This window comes from Oryctolagus cuniculus, chromosome 3 (assembly GCF_964237555.1).
Source record: "Oryctolagus cuniculus chromosome 3, mOryCun1.1, whole genome shotgun sequence".
NCBI lineage: Eukaryota > Metazoa > Chordata > Mammalia > Lagomorpha > Leporidae > Oryctolagus > Oryctolagus cuniculus.
Genome location: NC_091434.1, coordinates 179,866,379 through 179,886,971, shown reverse-complemented (window position 1 = coordinate 179,886,971; position 20,593 = coordinate 179,866,379). Strand labels below are relative to the sequence as shown.

The window sequence follows — 20,593 nt, the reverse complement described above, 5'->3', positions numbered from 1 at the left end:
ATATACTTGAAGTTTTTAACTCAGAATGACACACATCAAATAAGCAAGCAAAAAGACCCCAGAAGAGGTCAAAAACAAGCTTTCCAGGATTATGCCTAGTCCCTAAAAGTGTGTGTAGGAGGTCTCATTCTTCCTAAAAATTTTCAACACTTAAGAAATTAGGAAGTTCTGCTTAAGGATCCAGACTTCTGGGTTCTTTAATAATCTGAAATTGATCATCAGAGATCCTACATGCTCCTGACACAACAAGCTAAGGATTCTTTTTTTGAAGATTTATTTATTTATTTGAAAGTCAGAGTCACAGAGAGAAAGGGAGAGACAGAGAGACAGGTCTTCCATCTACTGGTTCACCCCCTGGGTGGCCACAACAGCCAGGGCTGAGCCAGGCCAAAGCCAGGAGTTTCTTCTGGGTTTCCCATGTGTGTGTAGGGTCATCTGAGGCTGCTATTCCCAGGGAGCTAAGGCTCCTTTAAATGAGTTTTCTGTTTGGCACATCCCCCATCACTTCCGAACATCCACACCAGGCCCACTTTGCTCATGTTCAATGCTGCCTGACCTTTGTGGGCATTTGGATTGGTAACCATATTCTAAAAGTTTCCCAACCTTTCCCTTTCACTGCTTGAGAGTCCCTAGGGTGGGTAAAAGTTAATTGCTGTAGCAGTGCAACTTGAGTTGAAAAGTGAATGCAGAGCAGAGTCTTAATAAGATCTGATAGGCCTTTGGAAATACCCTAAGAGAAAAGTTTAAAGGATGGGTGCCATGTGGCTTCTCTAGGTCTTTAATATTAGAGGAGTCCTCCTTAGTGGGAGCTTCATTCTCCAGTCTTCGATTGTAAGAGGGGGCATAGGGGAGCCCGTTACTTAGTTCTGACATTGTGAATTTAGTGACTGTCCCCTGATATTAAAAAAGAGGGTTGGCTGGCGCCCCGGCTCAATAGGCTAATCCTCTGCCCAGCGGTGACGGCACACCAGGTTCTAGTCCCGGTTGGGGCGCCGGATTCTGTCCCAGTTGCCCCTCTTCCAGGCCAGCTCTCTGCTGTGGCCAGGGAGTGCAGTGGAGGATGGCCCAAGTCCTTGGGCCCTGCACCCCATGGGAGACCAGGAGAAGCACCTGGCTCCTGGCTTCGAGTCAGCGCAGTGTGCCAGCCACAGCGCATGGCCACGGCGGCCATTGGAGGGTGAACCAACAGCAAAGGAAGACCTTTCTCTCTGTCTCTCTCTCTCTCACTGTCCACTCTGCCTGTCAAAAAAAAAAAAATAAATAAATAAAATTAAATAAAAAAAAAGAAAGGGTCGCAGGCTATGAATGAGCACTGTCTCAGTAAGCACCAGTGTACTGGTATTCTGCGTTCAGAGCTACCTGTGTCAGTGATGCAAGTGAGGATGCTAGTACACTTCCTAAGGGTTGGCTCTATCTGCTACATAACCGTGGTGGTTAATTTTATGTACCTACATATCTGGGTCATATGGTGCTCAGATACGTGATCAAGCATTGTTCCGGGTGTTTCTCTGGGGGTGGTTTTGGATGAAAGCAAACTGCCCTCCTAAATGAAGGCCTGAATGGAACAGAAATGCTGACCATCCTGTAGTAAGAGAGAGTCCTTGTTCAACTGCCTTCAAGCCAGGAATTGGCTTTTTTGTTGCCTTTGAACAGAAACCTTGTCTCTTTCTGGGTCTCAAGCCTGCAGGCCTGCAGACTGGAGCTATCCGGATCATCTCTCTTGTTACTTAGGCCTTTGGACTCTTACAGGAACTAAGCCATTGTCTCTCTTGGATCTTCCTGTTGCTCACTCATCCTGCAGGTCTTCAGACTTGGCCAGCTTCTATAATTACATAAGCCAATTCCTTACATAAAAAACCTCTTTATCTGGAATTTGTATTTGCTCTAGATGGAATATTCATCTCCCTAAATTCATGCAGAAGTACAGCCCCCAAAGTTTTACTTTAAAGGTACTAAGTGGGGGAGGAGAGGGGGTACTGTGGCACAGTGGGTAAAGCTGTCACTTGCAGTGCTAGCATCCCATATGGGTGCCAGTTGGAGTCTCAGCTGCTCCACTTCCTATCCAGCTCTCTGCTATAACCTGGGAAAACAGTAGAAGATGGCCCAAGTCCTTGGACCCCTATGCGGGAGACCTGGAAATGAAGAAGCTCATGGCTCCTGTCTTCGGATCTTCCCAGCTCCTGCTGTTGCAGTCATCTGGGAAGTGAACCAGCAGATGGAAGACCTGTTTCTCTCGGCCCCTGCCTCTGTGTAACTCTGCCTTTCAAATAAATAAATAAATCTTTAAAATAAATAAATAAATATAGGTACTAAGAGGGTGGAAATTCAGTCCAATTGTGGTGTCTAGAGGGGGGTGCTTTAGAAAGATCATGTCATTGGGGAGGAGTCTCCATGATCTAATCTGGGTGGCTTCAAAGGGAGAGAGAAGGGGGGGAGAGATAACAGACTGATAGATATGGACAGATATGCATACTCTCTGCCTAATCTTGGACTGCAAATCCCCAGAGCTGTGAGCCAAATAAACCTCTCTCCCTTTCAAATTTTGCCTGTCTCAAGTATATTGTATATGGAGAAAGAGCTGACAAATACATATTAATTTGGAAATTCAATACAAATTTAAATTAATATACTTATTCAAAATTGACTCTAACAGCAATATGTATAAAGGCAATTTAGTGATAATTAGACTTCCGAATTAAATTTAAAATTCAACTGGTTATGTTAGAGTTTTTGTGGGCAACTCAATCAAGATGACAAGATGATTAAAGATCACCTTTCTGTGTAAATTCAAACATGCTCAGGAAACAAAGAGTCTGTAACAGTTTACTCATCTGCCTAAAACTCAGCATGCTATTTGGATGTTTATTATATGGAACATTCTAGTTTTGAATACTTTATTTTTTTTAAAGATTTACTTCTTTATTTGAAAGGCAGAGTGAGAGGGAGAAAGAGAGAGATGGAGGGAGTGGGGGGAAATGGGGGGGGGAGAGAGAGAGAGAGAGAGAGAGAAATCCTCTATCTGCTGATTCACTCCCCAAATGGCAGCGACAGCTAGGGCTGCACCAGGCAGAAACCAGGAGCCAGGAGCTTCATCAGGGTCTCCCACGTGGGTACAGGGGCCCGAGTATTGGGCATCTTCTACTGTTTTCCCAGGCACTTTAGCAAGGAGCTGGATCAGAAGTGGAGCAGCTGAGATTTGAACCAGTGCCCATATGATGCCAGCATGCAGGCAATGGCTTAACCAGTTATATCACTACACTGGCCCTGAGTTTTGAATACTTAAAAAGTGGAGAAAATCAACTACCATAATTAAGAGTATAGAGGACAAAGAATTATTTAAAATGGCACAATGGAGATGAAATTAACATTCAAATTGTTGAACCTCTAGAGGAGTTCAAAGTACAGACAGTATTCTTTTCCTAACTAAGAGTAATTTGCTAAAATCATTCCTCAATCACCTGAAAATACTAAGCAGATTGTTCTATAAAAGCACCATACAACCATCACAGAAAACCTGCCATTGATTTATCATTACAATGTAATCTTCAGTCACCATTTGAATTTTCCAGTTTCCCCAGTAATGGCATTTATAGCAAATATGGACATGTCTAGAGTCACATCACACATTTGGTTGTCACATCTCCTTAGTCTTCAGCTTGGAATAATTGCTCAGTCTTTCTTCCTTCCTTCCTTCCTTTCCTTTTTTTTTTTTTTTTTTGGACAGGCAGAGTTAGTCAGAGAGAAAGGTCTTCCTTCCGTTGGTTCACCCCCCAAATGGCCTCCACAGCAGGCGCGCCGTGTCAATCCAAAGCCAGGAGCCAGGTGCCTCCCCCTGGTCTCCCATGTGGGTGCAGAGCCCAAGGACTTGGGCCATCTTCCACCGCCTTCCTGGGCCACAGCAGAGAGCAGGACTGGAAGAGGAGCAGCTGGGACAGAATCCGGCACCCCAACCGGGACAAGAACCCAGGGTGCCGGCACCACAGGTGGAGGATTAGCCAAGTGAGCCGAGGCGCCGGCCTGCTCAGTCTTTCTTAAACTTGTAATATCAGCACTTTTGAACAAGACCACAGGCCTGTTGTTTTATATATATTCAATTTTGGTTTTCCTGATGCACCCCTTGATTAGTTTCAGTTTATGTCTTTTGGTCAGAATACCACAGAAATGACACTGGATGTCACATGATCTCTACTTATCTGAGTACTAATGATGTTCATGCTCTGGTTGTTTAAGTTGTGCCTGGCAGGTGGCTGAGGTGTCGTTTCTGTAGCAAAGTTTCTCATTTCTCTCTCTGATAATATAGTCAGTCCTCTAGCCTATCTGAATTTATCATAACTAATCATGCAGCCCCACAAACTCACTTTTTCCAAATGTGTTGGCAATGGCATCACTAAGCCATACATGTGGGCTTATTTGTATTTATACAATGTTTGTATCATATTAGCCTTTAATTTAATCTTTGGAATATTTCTCTACCTTTTATTTTGATAGGGACTATCACTTACCTCTAATTTATATTAGGAACATGACATCATTGGTTTCCAACATCTCACTTTTATTGTACACATTAATGTGCAGGAAGTTTATTTCTTCAAGCTAATATGATCCTTTCTGTGGCAGACTAGCCAGAAAGCCTTCTACTCTGTGTGAAAACAAAAATATGCACAGACACCCCATATCTATCTGCATATATATATATATATATAATTATTTGTCTAGATATTAGGTTGTTGGGAAATGAAATGTAAAATATAATTTTGATTTTCAAAAGGAGGTGGGAGAGGAGTTGAAGCTGAAGGAAGGGTTGGGAGAAGGTAATGGGAAATGCAGGCCTGAGAGGAAGAGTTGTGTCCTTCTCAGACTGCCTCAGGGATGGAGCCTGCACTCAGGTCTGTGTGCCAACAGTGAGTGCTGGGTGGAGGATCATTGCCACTTCCTGTATCCCCAATGCAGGGAATCCGTGGGTGAGCACACTCAGCCCCAAAGGTAGGCAGGGAGAGCAAGCTGAAGGGAGTGAGCTTGGATAATTCATTAAATGAACAATCCTTTATTTTCTTGGTAATTCCACATTCATGGGGCAGAAATAAGGAGGGAGCACAAGATAAAAGGAATAGACGAGGAACATGGGATTGAGACAGAAAAAAAAACACACAAGGACCAGAAAATAGCTCCCACTTTGGGTTCCCAGCCTCTAACCTATAGAAGCACCTTCCTGTGGCACACAGGTCTACACAGCTCCAGCCATACACCCATTGTGAAAGCTTCCATCTATTATCTCAGCATTATATCCTGTTAAACTTCCCAGATTCCAGAGACTCTTAGAAGAAAAAAATTCCTCTTTTGTGCTACTCTTGCAACTCAGAATGTACTTAGATTGAGATTCATCTTCTGAGAAGTGATGAGCAGACTGGCAGCCTAGAGGTTTAAAAAGCAGAGAGGGGGATCATGTGACACAGCACTTACGACGTCTCTTGGGATGCCCATGTCCGATACTGAAGTGCCTGGGTCCCCTACCAATCTCCTGACTCCAGCTTCTTGTCAGTATAAACCTCAGGAAGCAGCAGGTGATGGTGCAAGTAGTTAGCTCCCTTCCATTCACGTGGGAGATCTGAATTGAATTTACAGCTCCCAGCTCAGGCTCCAGCCTGCGTATTTGTCTCTCTGCCTTTTGAAAAAATAAAAATAGAGAAAGGGCCTGAGAGGAGAATTATAGTTCATAAAGTCGTCTGGACTTGACTGGAAGCCAGAGGGATGGGGGCTACTGTGGAAGTTCTCCTTCTACAGTAAGGTTACAGATACAGATTTTGGGTTTCTACTCTTTGGGAAATCATAGATGTGTAAAAAGAAATAACAAACAATTTAGAATTTTTGGGTCTTACTGACGTGTGTGTAAGGCCACCACAAAACATACTGAACACTGGAGTAAGGGTAAAGGGTTTATTGGTGGGGAAACCTGACAGACTGGAGGGAAGGGGTGAAGAAGGAAAAGAGGGAGAAGGAGGGCATAAAAGAGAGCGAGAGAGAGGAGAAAGGAGAGAGAGACAGAGAGAGAGAGATCGAGAGAGAGGAGAAAGGAGAGACAGAGAGAGAGAGAGATAGAGAGAGCCCTGTGTTCAGGAACAGGTCCTGCTAAATCTTTGGGTGGGGGCAGGGAAGTAGGAGCAGCAAATTCCATTAGGGTGGGGGTGGAGCCTAGGATGGTGTGGGGCATAGATGGCGCCATAGATAAGACCGGGCCATTTTACTAGCAGTGTGCTCTCTTCTTTTCCTTCATCCCTCCCTCCCTCCCTCCCTCCCTTTCTTTCTTCCTCTCTTTTTTAGATCAAGTTCTGTCTTGAGCATTGATTCAGACACAGCCATTCCCCTGAAATACTATCGGAGACATTCTGCACAGTTCGAAGTTGCTAGTTGCAACAGGCTTTTGCAAAATTTCATCAAGGGGCTTCCAGGTGAAAAAGTACAAAGAAGAGAGGAGGTTGTTTTGCACTAAAATAAGTACTTGAACAAATACAATTTTAACTGAGCTGCCTTCTAGGAATGGAAAGAAACAGTCATGGGCCTGGGATTTGGGATGGGATTAGGAATTCATGCCCTCTCTTGCTCACACAGCATCTTCTCTGTTTCAGTAGGTGGGGCTAAGAGAAAATATTCCCTCTGGGCAAAATAGCTAACAGCAGCAACAACCCAAATCTGTTCTTTCAAGGAGCTTTCAGATGTTATGCAAGAAGATTGCAGGAGCAGAAGGCAGCAAGCAGTTCAGAGACGCTTTCAAGAGACTGTAGGTGTCAGAAAGCCACAAAACAGCTTCCCGAGTCATCCTCGTGGTTCTCTCTGCTCCATGGACATTCTCTCACCTTAGTGCAAGTGGAGGGCTCAGCTCGGGGTGCTGGGTTTGAGGGCGAATTGACGCCTTTATATTTCAAAGACTAATGGTGACTACAGGGAAAACAAAGGAACAAACAAAAGTAAGACCCAATGTTACATTTTCTCATTAAGAATTTAAACAGAATGCTAAATCTCCCCTCATTATAAGATCCAAAGTAAGCTACTCTTAACATGATTAAACATTGGTTTCTTTCTTTTAAATTTTTATTTTAAAAGCATAGCCAAACATCATAGACGGATACCATATGAAGTGAAAGAAGTCAGGCATGGAAAGACAAATACTGCAAGTATGTGGAAGCTAAAAAGTCTATTTCGAATAAGTAGAGAATAGAATAGTGGTTATGAGAGCCTGGCAAGGGTATGAGAGAGGGAGAATGGAGAGGATGATTAATGGGTTTAGGGATGCAGGTGCAGTTGGGTAGGAGGAATAATTTTTAACATTCGATGGCATAGTGGGATCACTATGTTGACAATGATTAATTAAAGATTTAAAAATAACTAATAGAGAATACTCTGAATGTTTTCAACATTTCAACATATAGAAATGATAAATATGTGAAGTGATATGCCAGTTACCCTGAATTGATCGTATATATTATATATATGTGAATGTATATATATGTATATATATACACAAAGTCACGCCATGCCTTGTTAATATGTATAATTATGTTGGGTAATTAAAATAAAATATATATGTATGAAGCTAGCTGCAGCTTGTGCTTAATTTGTTCATTCAACAATATTTAAACTTCTTTTCTTATTTGAAAGGCAGAGCAACAGAAATAGAGAGAGAGAGAGACAGAGAGCGAGAATCTTCTATCTGCTGGTTCATTCCCCATATGCCATGATAACCAGGTTTGGGCAGAAACCTGATAAACAGAACCTCAGGGCTCATACAGAGATGAAAATTCACATATTTCAAAGCCCATTTAATAATTGAATTTTATCTTAAAAGCACTCCTGTCCTAAATTTTGCAAGAAAGGCTAGCAGATTAATTTTTGTTGGTGTTAATTCAAGCAGTATCAATGGAGTGTCTACTGCATGTCAATGATAATAAGTGTTCTGGAAACTCGATAGTTAATGTGATACAATCCTGACAATTAAGGACATAGTTGTGTAGCAAGTATATAATGGATGACAAATCAACTATAAAGCAATGCCGTAAATATTTCAGATAGAAAAAGTGCATATAGAGTTATTGCAGAAGTCTTGTATGAAGGGAGCAGAAAATGTCCATTTGAGGACAAGAAAAGTGAGAACAAATTACCCAGATGACAAACAATCTGAGCAGAGTTAAAACCAGTGCCACAATACAGAGGTGGCAGAGAATACTGGAATCCAAAAATATACAGAAGCCATGCTTGCATGGCAGAGGAATAAGAAAAAAATGAGAAGGGAGCCAATGTATATATAGGGATCATATGAGGAAAGAAATTGAATACCACTTTATTTTTTAGCTATTGTGATAACAGGGAGCTAGTAGTGAGTTTTTAATAAAAGTGCAGCTTGAAAATTTTGAAATAAAACTGACAAACAGGAGAGAAGTAGAAAATAGTAGAATAAAAGAGTAAAGCTAGTGAATTGTTCCAGTAATTCTATTGAGACATTACCGGAATCTGAATTAAAATATTTGTAATGGAAGGGCTAAATATAAAGTCACGCCAAATCACCTAAAAATAGATTTCAGGAGAACACAATTACCTAGATTGAAATTCCCATATGAATTCTATTCAACCTCTAACATGTCTTAATCTTGTCTGAATATTCTATGAATTGTCAAATAATGGAGAAATTGACAAACATGAACACATTCCCCATAAAATGGTAAGAAAAATGATCAAAGAACAAAATTAGTCAAAATATGGTCTACAGATGACTCATCAGGAATAAAAGTGAAGGTTCTTTGTGAAGGGACTGTGGAAGGTTCATAGAAAAAATGGGCTTAAAGAAAATTTTTTTAAGATTATTTATTTATTTATTTGACAGGTAGAGTTACAGACAGTGAGAGAGAGAGAGACAGAGAGAAAGGTCTTCCTTCCATTGGTTTACCCCCCAAATGGCCGCTGTGGCCGGCGCTGCGCCCATCCGAAGCCAGGAGCCAGGTACTTCCTCCTGGTCTTCCATGCGGGTACAGAGGTCCAAGCACTTGGGCCATCCGCCACTGCTCTCCTGGGCCACAGCAGAGAGCTGGACTGGAAGAGGAGCAGCCGGGACTAGAACCTGGTGCCCATATGGGATGACAGTGCCGCAGGCAGAGTATTAGCCAAGTGAGCCAAGGCGCAGGGCCCCAAAGAAAAAATATAAAACAATTTCTCAACATAAACTCCATCAAATTAAAACACTATTTAGTTTATTTTTAAAGAACTGAGGGTCTTTGGAATTTAACCATGTAATTGTAGTCTTTCTCACATTATTAGCTGAAGAATAGTGGATGTCCTTTAGCTACTCTTCTTTTTAACATTAAAAAACAAAATCAAGAGCGTAAGATGGAGGTCTAATGCTTTCCCATCAAAACTCTGGCAAAATCACCCTTGTTTTATAAGAATGAGCAGGACCATTACCACAGTGGGGGAAATACTCTAGTGAAGCTTACCTGGGGATTTTTCTACTAACCCTCTGGCTAATTCTCATAATAAGCAGATGTTATCATTCTTTGTACCTTCAGAAAGTTAACAAGGAAACTGCCTTGAGCATCCTAGAAAGTTGTTTGATTTTGACTGGGTCCACTTTTACTGTACCACTTCTACTTCTTGGTAGCATTGCTTTGATTGTACTTTGTCTTTCAGAATCAAATGGACTCCTGGCAAAGCCAGTTTTCATCTTCTGTTCCAATTCTTTGAGGAGTTGCTTCAGGATCTTGATCTCATTTGTTTAAAGTTCCATCAAAAGCTCTGCTATTGTCTGTAGCTGGTCTGGGTTAAAATCTTTTGGTACTCCTTGAGCAGAAAATTTGTTTAATAATTTTTTGATCATAATTGTGCAAGATGAGCAAATTGATATGTGTATTATATTGGCTATTATTTCTGCTGTTAATTATTGGTCCTCTTCAATTCATTTTTCTTCCAAATTGATGTGGGTGGTCTGCCACTGCAGGATTCAACTTTAATATTGTCTCAACTCTTCTTTCAATGACTTAACTATCCCAAAATGATGAATTCTTTGAGGGCATTGCTCTCATAAACTTTTCATAAAGCATTGATGATGTCACCATTCTTCTGTCCAAGCTTCACCATCAATTTGATTATTGTTTCTATTTTATCAAAATTCATATTGCTCTGATAGAAATTTTTTCAAACTAATATATTATCATTCCTAATGCCTTAGAATAAATTCTATTTAATATTATACAAGTTAGTACAAATTTCTTTTGGCGTAAAAATATTTTGAAATTCATGCATAGTTATTTTCATATATGCATTTTCCATGAACTTTTTTGAAGAAGCTTGTAAATGCAGAAATATGTGCTAATTTTCAACTAAGTAAGCTGTAACAACAGAAAATAATGCTTTACAGGGCCACATGGCACAGTGGGTTAATACCCTGGCCTAAAGTGCTGGCATCCCATATGGGTGCCAGTTCAAGACTCGGCTGCTCCACTTCCAATCCAGCTCTCTGCTATGACCTGCGAAGAAGGTAGAAGATGGCCCAAGTCCTTGGGTCCCTGCACCCACGTGGGAGACCCAGAAGAAGCTCCTGGCTCCTGGCTCCTGGCTTCAGATGGGCATAGCTCCAGCCACTGCGGCTAATTGGGGAGTGAACTAGCAGATGGAAGACCTCTCTCTCTCTCTGCCTCTCCTCTCTGTGTAACTCTGACTTTCAATTAAATAAATAAATATTTAAAAAAGAGAAAATAATTCTTTACTTATCCAGAAGTTGCTAACTCAAATTATATGTATAATTCTTAGCAGGAGTAATTTTTTATATTTAACTCATATTTGTAAGACCAAGGATATGAATTGCTGGTAAATATTAGCTTGTCTTCCACATATTTTCCTTGAAGGAGCTATCTCAATTTCTAGGTAGATGACTATGAAGTGACCTACCTGTGTAGAAGACAGAATTTCTTGTTTGGAAAACAGCAAGGATTATGGGATGTGGATTCTCATTTGGGAGAGAAATGGGGAAAATCTTAGATTGTGGTTGATTCTGAAGATCTTTAGTTAAGATTTGGTATTAAAGTCATTGAAGACTTTTGCTATAATATTTGTAAGTTGGATAATGTTGCAAAAAAGTACACTGAAAGGTGAATGTGACTGTGTTCCAGGAGTTCTCAAATTTTATTTCATAAAGATCACTTGAACATTTCTTTAAAACAAAGTTTTCTGGGGCCAGCGCGTTGGTGCACTAGGTTATTCCTCTGCTTGCGGTGCTGGCATCCCATATGGGCGCCGATTCTAGTCCTGGTAGCTCCTCTTCCAGTCCAGCTCTCTGCTGTGGCCTGGGAAAGTAGCAGAAGATTGCCCAATTGCTTAGGCCCCTGAACCCGCATGGGAGACCAGGAAGAAGCACCTGGCTCCTGCTTCAAATCAGTGTAGCTCCAACTGTTGCGTTTATTTGGGGGGTGAACCAATGGAAGGAATACCTTTCTCTCTGTCCTCTCACTGTCTTTAACTCTACCTGTCAAATAAATAAATAAATAAAATCTTTAAAAAAAGTTTTCTGGATTCTGGATACATATGTTCAAATTTGGTAAATCTGGATTGAAGGAAACATGTCATATTTGAAAAGTACTGAGTTACTTGTCTCTTGGGCAAAAACATGCTAAAATTAAAGACCTGAACTATTAAAAATGGAAAGGAAGGATCTATGCAGTTAAGTTTCCAAAATAGTTGATACAAATATGCTGAATGACAGCATTTGAATGAGAAGAAATTTTTCCAATCTGAATGACTGGCATATAGTATTATTTAAAAAAAATAACCAATAAATAATAATTATACATTTATGGGGTATAATGTAAAGTTTTGATAGATGTATACAATGTAGAAATATTAAATCAAACCAATTAACATTCATCATTTGATTTACTCATTCTTTTTGAGGGGAGAATGTTTAATGCCTAGCATTTTACTAAGTTTGAAATATATATTATTAGTAACTGTGGTCAACATACTGTGCAATACATCACTAAAACCTATGTTACTGGTCTAACTGAAACTTTGTACCCCTTAACTATCATCTCCCTTGCCCAATCCTCCATTAATTGCCCAGCTTTTTGTAACCATCATTCTGCTTTATGTTTCTATGATTTCAACTTTTTTGGATTGAAATCTTGGAATTTTGGAGTTTACATTTGATGTCTATACACAGATGGAGAAAAACAGCAACAATGTGAACTTCTGGATGCTGTGCCCCTGTGCCCTCACAGCCAAGAAATTATTCCAACATGCCTTGGAGAAAATATCCAATCAATTCTTCAAATTCTATGGAAGTTTAGAAGTTGGAGGAAAGAATGGGAAGGATCTCTGATCTCTATTTTCTCTTTGCATTGTCTGGAATATCACAAAACCTTTCTCAAAATAATCCAGTGCTCTAAAATCAGAAACCATGGCAACATAGTGGGATGCATTAAAGGATAGGCAGATGTATGATACATTGGGTGTGCATAAAAAGTTAGCGAAATAAATGAGTTGGCATGTGAATAATACAATACATTAGTGGGAGGATAAGCAAATGAGCAAACCAATTAGTGATTACTGAGTTAATAATAGTTGGATAAAAGAACATACAGGTAGATGCCAGTGCTGAGGAATTACTGAGTAGTTGATTTTGTTTATGAATAATTAATAGATACATGCACTTAAAAATACATGAGACATAAAGAATAAATCATAGAACGGTAACATGATTGTATTCTTTTGAGATGATATTGAATTTCCTCACAAATATTAAAAATTCAAAGAAGTACAGAAAAGTTAAACATTCTGTTTTAAGAATTTTGGGTGACCATTTCATTTTCCCCTTCTTTCCACTGTAAATTTTATGGCTTTTTAAATATACACATTGTTTTAAGTCTTAAGTCAACTAAAATTTTAAAATAACATGTGATTATTTTTGGAATTTAAATAACACCAAGAAAATATACTTGGATGTCCATCAACACAGGTAATGCTCAGAGATACTCTTTGAACATATAATTTTTAGGTTTGAAGCATAACTCTCCTCTGTAGAGAGGAAGAGGTCAGAGCATCCTAGCACCAAAGATGAGAATTGATTTGGTTCACCAGGTGTGAATGCAAGTCCATCCACTGGCAATAGGGGCATGAAGGAAAAAGTCAGATTTGCACTATAGAACATCTTGCATTCCCAGAAAGCTGGCTTCTACAAAGTTTCAGAATGACCCAAGACTTCCGTGATGCTGTTAGGTGGGAGAAAGATTTAGAAGAATGCCTTCCACAGGGAAAGGAAGGACAGAATGGAGACCCTGCCCTGGAGATGTGGGGGAGATGACAGCAATTAACACTCCAATGCATGAATCTCCAGAGGGGAATCAGTCATCCCTTCCTTGCTAATTTAGCCCCTGCCATACTTGTTAGGTCTGAAGATGAGCCAACATAGGGGAACAATGAATTTCCTCCCAGTAGTTCCTCTCATAAACTAAGCTAGTCCCATGAGATTTATTTCTGAGCCACAAAGCCTAGAAGTCTGGGATTATTAAATTCTGTTTCACAGCACTTTTTTGTGGGGGAAGGCTACATTTTAGAAGCCAACTTAATCCTGGGCTGAAGTAATCCACTTTGTCATATTCTGATTAATATTTGAGAAATCTTAATAGAGATGCTTGCAGGGGATGGATATAAACCGAGATTTATAGAGTGCTAGAAAGAGTACTGATCTAATTTGTTAGGGACTTTGAAAGAACTATGAATGGTAAAATCTTCTTACCTAAGTATTATAACTGATATGGGAAAATAATTTTGATTTTAGAAGCTGGGAAGGTAGACCCATTTCATGCTGGTGGAGAGACAGAGAGCACTATGGATGAGGAAAGAGAGAGAAAGAGGGAAAGAGAGGGAGAGAAAGGGAGAGAGGGAGAGAGAGGGAGGGAGGGAAAAAAAGGAGGGGGGAGGAAGGGAGGGAGATTAATAAAAGAGAAAGATTTTAAATAAAATTGGAGAAATTATGGAAGAATTATTCATCATTTTCAGGAAAGACATTTAGAGAGGAATACCAGATGTATGAAACTTTTATTTAGGTATTACTTAATATTCATGAATTTGTAGTTTATTCCATTTTCAGAAAAAATTGAATTTTCAATGCTTTGAAGTCTCTTAATTGTTTTTCTAAGAACACATATATAAAGTATTTTGATTATTGCCTTAATGTTAGAAATCTGAAATATAAAATGTTTAAATAGATTGATCCAAGTCCTGTGACTCAGAGATTATGGCCTGGGCTAGAATTGAGGCCTCCTGAGTCTCATTCCAGGGCTGGTTCACACTAGAATAAGCTATAGGTAGTACACTCTAGATATTTTCCAGAATAAGGGAATGATACTTTAAAGGAATCCTTATGAGATACAGTTGACAAAAGAGATACAAAGGTGAGCACTGGCAGAATGAAATCATATAAAATATATCACTCAAAGTGAATTTTAGGTTTTCGTTTGTTTGAGAAATTGATTCTCAGAATTATACTCAGATTATGTGAAAAGTAAAGACAACTAAAGTAGATAACAGGACTCCAAAGAAGAAAAACTAATTGTCTTCTCAGAGTCTAAAACCATCAGGGAGGTGCCACCCACCCACTGACAATGGTGCTATCTGTGTTCAAATGCCAGGATGTCGAAAACATTCCTGATCAGAAGATGGATGCAGTCAACGTGCCACAACCCAGCCTACAACTGCAGCGCAAATGAACCATTTTTAAAATGGAAATGTCGTTTCTGTTTACTCATCATCTCTGTAAAAGTATGGTTCTTAATTATTTTTCACCAGCAAGAAAAATGTCTGAAGATGGTGGGATTTACCTTCGTGGGCTCTGCTTCTGTATTTAGCACTCTTTGCCTCAGCTGAGATTGTGGAGGACTCTAGCAGGACAAATATGATTAAGACTCAATGCAGTGTTTTAAAAAGATGATTCACAAAACAATTTCTGTGCTTTAGTTGTAAGAAATCATTAATGTAATGAATGAAAGATAATGTTGGTAATGTGCTCACCACTAAGCCCACCTATATTTTAGATTAGATTTTCAATGTTGTTCCAAAGTTTTATCCAACCATGGTCTTTTTAAAATTGAATGCATAGTTGCAGACATTATTCTTCTGAAGATATGCCTAACGATGAAACTCTGAGGCATTGTTTTATAGTATGCATTCTTTCTCAGTGTTTCCAAATCAGTATGTTCTTGTCCTAATGTGGAGGTAAAGGAGAAGATCCCCTTTCTAAAGCAGCTAGTGAATAGAAATACACTATGTTGTCAGGAAGTTTTAACTTTATAATACACTCACGGGGATAATATTACAGAATGTGGCACTGAATGTTGCGAATGGAAAAATGACCTCAGTGTTAAGCCCTGGACACTTGCTTTCTTGCAAAGGTAATGTGAGTATTTTAGAATGTTGTTCAAAGAGTAGCAAGGGAAACTAAATGAAATTAAAACTGAGAAAAAAAAATGTGAACATCATAATGTACATATTTTTAAATAACTGCCAGTAGTGATCCTGTCTGCATGGAACCAACACAGTGAAAGGGCCTGTTGAGTTTTGTTGATTTACCTAAGGATCGTATGTCGTGCCTCTTTCTTGATGAACAGTTGCTCAGAGTTCCTTCAAGGTCACAGAACTTTTCTATTAGAGGAAGAACAGGCGGAGAGTGTGGTGACAGGCAGAAGGGTAGCTCATGTTGGAAGTCATATTGTTAATACCCTTTCCTCTCAGGATTTCTGCAGAGATGTAGGGAGCTTGGCTTAGATGGAACTTCTATATGGAGGATACATGTTTGGAGTTTAAATAAATTATAAAAACCAAGTTGGGGGATGCTTGATTTCCATGATTAAAAAATACTGTATATTTACAACAAATATAACCAAAAATCTCTCCCTGAGAATTTACCAAGAGATGTGTTTAATTTGACTTAAGATCTTGACTTCCCTTGTTCTCCTTTTAAAATAGAGAGAGGAAAAGGCAAGGGCAGGCCCTGATATGGAAATGTCAGATTTCTTATCTTTTCTTGATAAACAGCTGCTATGGTTCCTTCAAGGTCTCATCATTTTTATTAGAACAGAGAACGGCATGAGCTATTAGGCTCACAGATGAATGGTTGGAAATCTGACTCAGGAGAACAGAATCAAGGATATTTCAAGCCACATTTTATTTACTCCTTCCAGATAAAGGGTAGTCTGAGTCATATATCAATTGAGATAATTTAAGAAATTTTTACTTCATATATTTTAAGCTGAAGATGTTACTGTGTAGTAGGATAGTGAAATGATAAGGAAAAGAATAGGAGTGAATTTATCAAGGAAGAACAGACTAGAAATAGCATTTCATTTGTTAAAATCTAGACTCAAATTTTACAATAAAGGAAATATAATAGTTTCCATGGATTCAATGAAAAGATTTGATCTATTTAAATGCAAAAGTCATGGTTGATTGAAATTTAACTTTTAAATTAGATTGTTTTTGCCATGTGTAATGAATTTCATGAAGAATCTGAACACTTATTTTTTTTGTCTTTATTTCTTTGTCATGCAGAGAAGAACATTTTAGTCTTGATGAATGCTGTAACTAATCATTATATTGGATAAGCAAGAGAAGACACAGAGCGGTAGTTTTAACTGGGGAATAACAAAGGTAATACACATTTTTTCTTTTTTATCTTATTGACAAATAAAATCGTATATGTATTTTGTATATTTTAAGTGTTCACACCAGAAAAGAAAGATAAGTATGTGTGGTAATGCATATGTTAATTAACTAAATCTGTCCCTTAAAATAAAGACAATATTTTAAACTTCACAGAAAGGACAATGCTCACAGAAACATAGTGAATTCAGTCATTAATGATAGGACTTTAAGGACGTAATGTTTCATGACATATTTGAATGACACCTGTCTTATTATATATAATTTGTATTTCAGTTGTTAAGGTCATAGTAATTACCCTACATTTATTACAACTCATAAAACAGGAGGGAGGAAGTCCTCCCATTTTAGTTTTTTTTTTTTTTTTTTTTTTTTTTTTTTCCTAAAGAGGCAAACCACAGAGCTATGGCATTCTCTGATACTGTGCTCTGAGCAGGCAGCGTAAATTGTGTACTTTTGAATAGACTAAGATATTTCAAAATGTATACAGAGAGGTATGGTTTGAGGTTTGTTGAGCAGGAGGATTATAGGACCCAAAGAATGCAAAATAGAGTTTTATTGTTGATTAAAAGAGCATGAGGTGACTGGCAAAGAGGTAAAGTAGCTAGAGTGGACAAATACTGAGAAATAATATCACCAGATATCAGGGAAATACAAGTTAAAACCACAATGAGATACCATCCCACCCATGTCAGGATAGCTATTATCCAAAAGGCAGAACCTAACAGACACTAGTAAAAAAGTGAAAAAAGTGAAAACTTGTCGAGATTTAAATGGAACTGATTCTGAACTGTACTCATTATTCAATACTGGCTTTGAACATCAACTGCACATTTAATACTGTACTAAAAGATTTTTGTTGTCTCTTTCACACAGAAAAATAGAGCAATTATTCTCAGCACTTTCCTTTAGTTATTTGACCTTGATGCAAACCAAAAGTTTGTGGAGAGCTTTAACATCTCCAAATTAGTCAGAACTAAATGTAGCAAGCTCTGGCTTCCTCAAAGAGTGGTTAGATACAATATCTGGCACCTAGGTCATCTACTCTGAAATAAGAGTAGGTATCCCATTTAATTTAGCTGAAAAGTAAGCCCAAGCTAAAAAGAAGATGGAATTAATTGATAATGTGTTATTTTCATCCAGCCAATATATGTCTCCCTAAGTGCAAATGATATATATAGTTTGTCTACCATGAGTCAAAAGGGTGAGGACAAAATATATATTTGGATTTACATATTTTGAACCCAAGGCAATTGCCTTTGTAAATAAACTATTACATCAGTAAAAGTTATTTGAACATTAGAGTGATAGTTTACATCACAGTGCTGGCCCAAATAGTATAACATTCTTAACCATTGGTTTGACAAATAAATAAAACATAGTTTGACAAAGCTTTATTTGCAGCTATAATGATACACACAGGCATTTCTTTTTTTTATGACTTTTTTTTCTTTTCTAATATAAGGGAGAATACATGGTGTTTTTCTTTCTGTGTCTGGCTTATCTCATTCAACATGATGTCCTTCAATTGAGTCCATTTTGATGAAAATGGTAGAATTTCATTCCTTTTATAGCAGAATATTCCATTGTATATATATATATATACATATATTAATATATATTATGCATATATATTAATATATATATTATACATATATATACACATATATATTATATATATATATTAGGATAGTTATCCTTCCCTGTGCTCAAAGAAATGACATAAAAAGTGGACAAAAAGACACAGGAGAGATTGTTTTCACACCAACTGCTGCTCTGTGCTGGTTGTCTGGAGAAAATACAATTCGGTGTATATATATATATATATATATATATGTATAAATATATAATATGTTATATATTAATATATACACATATATATATGTACACACCATATTTTCTTTATCTTTCAAGTGACTATGGATACCTTGGTTGATTCCATATTGTGGCTATTGTGAACAGTGGTGCTATAAACATGGTGGCCTAGGTATCTCTTTGATATAACATGTCCCAGTCTTTGGAGTATATATCCAGTAATGAGATTGCTGGACCAGATGGCAAGTTTATTTCTAGTTTTTAAAAAAATTTCCATAACAGCTGCTCTAATTTACATTCCTACCAGCAGTGTATAGGCGTTCCCCGTTTTTCACTTCTTCACCAGTGTTTGTTAGGTTCTGTCTTTGGATAATAGCTTTCCAACATGGGTGGGATGGTATCTCATTGTGGTTTTAACTTGTATTTCCCTGATAGCTGGTGATATTGAGTATTTCTCATATATCTGTTGACAATGTGTATTTCTTTTTTGATAACTGTCTGTTGAGATCCTTTGCCCATTTCTCAATTGGACTGGGTGTGTTGTTGTTGTTGTTGTTGTTGAGTTTTTTGAATAGCTGATATATTCTAATATGAATGCTTTGTTGGATAAGTAGCTTGCAAATATTTTTTTTCATTCTATGGAGTGTCTCTTAACTCTATTGATTGTTTTCCTTTTATGTGCAGAAGCTTCTGAGTTTGAAATAATTTCCATTTGTCAGTTTTGATTTTGTTGCCTGTGGTTTGGGGGTTTATCCAAGAAGGCATCACCTATACTGATATCTTGAAAGTGACAAACTTTAATTTTCAACTCTTAATTTACCAATGAATCTTTCAGTTGACAAATATTATGCACATTTTTCAGCTCAAAAACCTGAGACTAAACAGCTTGTGCCATGCTCCAGGAAACAGAAAACATATAGATTCAAAGTCGAGGAGTACTGATTCTGAAGTTGATTCTTTCTGCAGGATGTGACACTGTCACTCATTTTTAATGAGACAAGAGTGGTGATATAGAGATGTGCAGGGTGGAGAAGCGGAGTGCAGTGGGTCACCGAATTGTATTTTCTCCAGATAACCAGCACAGAGCAGCAGTTGGTGTGAAAACAATCTCTCCTGTGTCTTTTTGTCCACTTTTTATGTCATTTCTTTGAGCACAGGGAAGGATAACTATCCTAAAATATTAGCTTCTGGTACAGATGACATTTCATGTATGTTTCAAATTAACAGAAAGTGGAATGTTTACTTTGGATGCAGATGTGCTAATAAGTATTCAATAATGGTTCATACTTTCTAAAAATGAAATATTTTATTTAAATCTGAATGTCTTTTGAGGCACATGGATTTTATTCTTTCATTTTTTTAGATCAATCCTAATAGTAGAAAAGCAATATGTGCATGTGTTGGGGGTGAGGTGGGGTGGGCATATCAGGGTAGAGCAATAAAAGAGGAACTGTTAAAAGGCAAGATCGGATTTTCAGGAGACTTTGGGGAAGTTTATGAAAATTGTATGTGACTAAGTCTTGATTAGGTGACCATTTCTGGAATTACTTACTTGTTTTGTTTTGCCTTCAATCTGGTAAGAGAACTGAAGCATTACCACTTTTCTCCCTTTCATCTCAGAGATCCTCATCTGATTAAGAGCCTCTGTCTCATATTTAAATCTCTCCTGCCTCTTTCTCTCCTAATTTCCTTGTTTAATACAGTGGAATAAAATGAAAATTAGTAGATATGAACAATGAGTTCCCAAATTATTTAAATGTAATGTCTTCTGTTTGATTTCCAAAATTGGTTTTATGACACATTAATTTTACTTAAAAAAGTACTTACTGAACAAAAATAAGCAAAAGAGAATCTCCATTTGAATACAAAACTGTATGGATGCATGTATCTTATTCTCTCTCTTGGAAAGTGAAGATGAGTTCTAAACGTTCTCTTCCTCCCTTTTATGTGGACAAGCTAAGCATCTGTCTTCTTATTTTTTTTCTTTGGAGGCCAGACCCATAGAATAGATTCTTAGGAGAAGCAAGTTGTAGAGAGAAAAATCAAAAAGAGCAACATTTACAATCATCTACTCCATCCCCTAGTG

At 38.1% G+C, this 20,593-nt stretch overlaps 2 protein-coding genes across 3 annotated transcripts in view; one reads left to right on the top strand and one right to left on the bottom strand.

Moving 5' to 3' along the window:
- LOC100348562 (TRPM8 channel-associated factor 1) overlaps nucleotides 1-20,593 on the bottom strand; it is a 201,353-nt gene that overhangs the window by 53,089 nt on the left and 127,671 nt on the right. Inside the window, exons 3-4 of one of the 2 annotated variants that reach the window (XM_051849792.2) lie at nucleotides 6,852-6,933; nucleotides 5,461-5,662 (exon numbers count right to left, since the gene is read on the bottom strand). The exons of the other annotated variant lie outside the window; for it this stretch is intronic. The gene's annotated coding sequence lies outside the window, so the exon portion shown is untranslated. The remainder of the gene's footprint in view (nucleotides 1-5,460; nucleotides 5,663-6,851; nucleotides 6,934-20,593) is intronic. 2 annotated transcript variants of the gene reach the window in all.
- The window catches only part of LOC100348312 (olfactory receptor-like protein OLF3), a 28,010-nt gene that overhangs the window by 4,769 nt on the left and 2,648 nt on the right, over nucleotides 1-20,593 (top strand). The window contains exon 2 of the mRNA XM_002711949.5: nucleotides 16,582-16,680. The gene's annotated coding sequence lies outside the window, so the exon portion shown is untranslated. The remainder of the gene's footprint in view (nucleotides 1-16,581; nucleotides 16,681-20,593) is intronic.